Genomic DNA, 3,361 nt, shown 5'->3' with positions numbered 1-3,361 from the left:
GAATTAAAAGTTATTGTATAAAAGTGATGAAAAGAAATATGTGACAGGCTTATGCTACAAATTACTTCGTGAGCCCTAAAAGAAATTACGAGTTACGGTCAGGAAAATCTATTCATGTGCTATATTTTAAACTTCATGAAAGACAGGTAAAAGAAGGAAGTAGGAAATAAAAACAATGCTTGCAAAATTAGCAATTTCAAGGATATCCATAGATCGCTTTCGGTCATGTTCCAAGAAGCACGACACTACTAAGACTTTAGAGTCCTTGGCAAATGACAACATCGTTGAGTTCGAACACTGTACGTCATTAACATCGTTCTGGGTGATAACTGGTAGCCGGTTAAACTGCTAAGTGGTCCTCTTTCAACTCGGGAGTGGCGTATTCAATTTCTTCCTTAATTTACCGTATCGTAATTGGTGCCGTTGTGAAGTGTTTACGAAAAAACCGTTTATCACGCGACTTGATTATAGTTGGCGCTTGAGATTTCCATCGATTGTTGTCGCTTCGTTGGTCGAGTTCCAATAAACCCCTGGTTTCTGCAAGGTAACACTGGAAATTTACTGTATTATTGCTGATATTGTACAGTATATTTGTTCAGGGGATTTTAGAATCTTGCTTCGTGTTTAGTCTGGTACAAATCTTTGGCAGTCATTATAACCTCTGTGGGCTTTTACCCATAATCTGAAGAGAGCAAACGCCCAAAATTTACAAGATTTAGAGTAAGTTAGGCACAGCTCTAAAGCTTTGTATTTTCCAGGACTTTTTTGGTACGAGATGTGTTTTTGAGTTCCTGTTCCAACGGTAAAGCTTCACAAATTATAAAACTGCTGCTCTTTAGCAACAGGTATGTAGGTTTTTTTTCGGCCAAGTTTAGCTTTGTCATTGTCATAAATTTTGTCAAATTTACTTAGCTTTTTGGAACACATTTATATACTTTAAATTTGTCATAAATTTACTTCAATTTGTCATATTTACTTCAATTTGTCATAAATTTACTTCAATTTGTCATATTTACTTCAATTTGTCATATTTACTTCAATTTGTCTTATTTACTTCAATTTGTCTTATTTACTTCAATTTGTCATATTTACTTCAATTTGTCATAAATTTACTTTTCTTGTAATTTTTAAATTTGTATATACTGTTCTTGAATAGCTTCACCTTATCCCCCACCCCTTTAGGGGCGGCACCCCTGTAGGGGTGGGGGAGCCCCCATTTTCTGCATAGTAGGTCGTAAGGCCTACTATGCAGGTTCTTGGGTGGTTTTGAAGCTAACTAATCAAACTTTCTTTCAGGTGTTGAAGTACATACATAATATACTGCTCAGTTTGTTTGCAAGTTCAGATAGGTATTAGGTGTTTAAATGCGCTTCGCTAATATACTGCTTAGTTTGTTTGCAAGTTCAGACAGATATTAGGTGTTTAAATGCGCTTCGCTAATATACTGCTTAGTTTGTTTGCAAGTTCAGATAGGTATTAGGTGTTTAAATGCGCTTCGCTAACTCCCGCTCAGTTAAGTTTGCAGAAGCTCCCTAAGTTTCGAGGAAATTAAGGATGTTATGCCATCAAACGGCAAATATTTAGCACTGAAACATTAAATTGGCAAATATTTAGCACTGAAACATTAAATTTATGCACAAGTCTGGCGTCTTGGTATTTTTTACTCTAGAATTTGTTTCCTGAAAAAGGTTAGTTTGTGGTTAGGTTAAGTCATTTAAGTTGCGGCCAATATTCGAAAAGGTTTTGTCCGAATTTAAATTTTTAAGCGTAAAGTTGGCCTTAGACTTAACAGAATTTTCTAAGAGGCTGTCGAACTTATGGCAATTGACGTTTTCCTTTTATTTTACTTCCAGCCGAACATTTTGATTATATTTTGTCGGTTAACTAAGCTGTCATTGACCTTTGAAGACTGACAGGTCATTTAACGATAATGTTTGCCGGCATTCCCAAGCCCCCACCTCCATCTAATACGAAAAAATCAAAACCATGTAAACCCCTAAAAATTTCAACCTAACGTATCCTAGAGGTTTTACTGGAGCAATTTTTCATCAGGGAGAATTGGCTTGTCTTTCAACGTGTTCTCTTTTTCGGACGATGGTCTTGTCGCAGGTGAGGTCAATTAGCAAATAGGCAGCCGACCGGAAAATATGACAGTTAAAGCTAACGTAACTCGAGAAAACGCCTTGGCAGTCTGCTCACCGCGGATTTAAATGGGTCATTTACGATAATGTTTGCTTACCCAATAGCTTATCTCTTGAAAATCAAAACCATGTGCAAAATTTTCCCCAGGCAGAGATTGCCTTGAGCTATTTTTCATCACGGAGAATTGCCTCTCTAACTTTCAACGTGTTCTCTTTTTCGGACGATGGTCTTGTCGCAGGTGAGGTGTGAGCTAAGAGGCTGGTACCGGAGGGCAGTTACTAACGTCTCGAGAGCTTGGCAGTCTGCCTTATAATTGAAGTAAAACCAGGACGACGGAAGACTTGTCTTCGATGTAGTGTGGTATTGCCGTTCCCTTGTAATGGTTTGCGACGTAGCCGCAAGGTTATGTGAAGAGCTGGGCTTATGGACATTAAATTTCATGAAGCACCGGTAGCGTTGTGCGCTCTTATAACCGAAGAAAGCCAGGGACGAGTGGGAAGACTTTGGTGACAGTTGCTTACCGCCGGTACGTAAGTTTGTGCACGCCTACGAGGATTCCTGCACGTGTTATGTTGTAACTGACCCCACCAAGACTGGTGTACTGTTATGTGCGTTGCAAATGTTGAGAGCTAGTATCTGCATGGTTTGGATGTTATCAAGAATCCAGGATTGCTACTGTCACTATGTATATGTAACGTTGAAGTTTTCATGTGTTCACAAATGAAGTATTAGTATTTACATCAATATTTGTTAATAAATACATTAATATTTACCCAGTTTTTGTCCATAAGCCTTTTTGTTGTACTGGGTTGGCCATGGAACAATGAGAGCAGGTATGTTTTGTGTGAAGAACCTGGATGTGGGACAAAAAGACCTGTAACATACAGGATTTCTGCTGCTAGAAGTTGGAATTAGTTTTATGAAGTTTCAGTAACTCGTAGCTAGGACCTAGTTAAGACCACAAAAGCAATTTTTTTTAGCGAAAGTATAGAATTTCAAGTAATGGATGGTTTTTTTTGCATTGAATAATTGGAATAGGTTTACTTTTGAATGGGGGTGTAGTATAGTTTTGTCAGGTATGTTGGTTAGTTTTGATACTATTGAGTTACTCATAGCATAAGCAGTTATTTGATGCTAACCGCTAACATGAGTTTGTTACTTTATGAATACAGGCAATGAACTTGTTACTTGCATTGTAAAGCATAAATGTTATATAGCC

General features: G+C 37.7%; 1 long non-coding RNA gene across 1 annotated transcript; it reads left to right on the top strand.

Moving 5' to 3' along the window:
- The first annotated feature begins 316 nt into the window (after positions 1-316).
- LOC136839600 (uncharacterized) lies at positions 317-2,453 on the top strand. The gene is made up of 3 exons (XR_010853392.1): positions 317-544; positions 759-845; positions 2,381-2,453. It is a non-coding gene; the product is annotated as an uncharacterized lncRNA (long non-coding RNA).
- The last annotated feature ends 908 nt before the right edge of the window (positions 2,454-3,361 follow it).

Source organism: Macrobrachium rosenbergii, chromosome 6, assembly GCF_040412425.1.
Source record: "Macrobrachium rosenbergii isolate ZJJX-2024 chromosome 6, ASM4041242v1, whole genome shotgun sequence".
NCBI classification, from domain to species: Eukaryota; Metazoa; Arthropoda; class Malacostraca; order Decapoda; family Palaemonidae; genus Macrobrachium; species Macrobrachium rosenbergii.
This window is presented reverse-complemented; position numbering and strand designations above follow the sequence as displayed.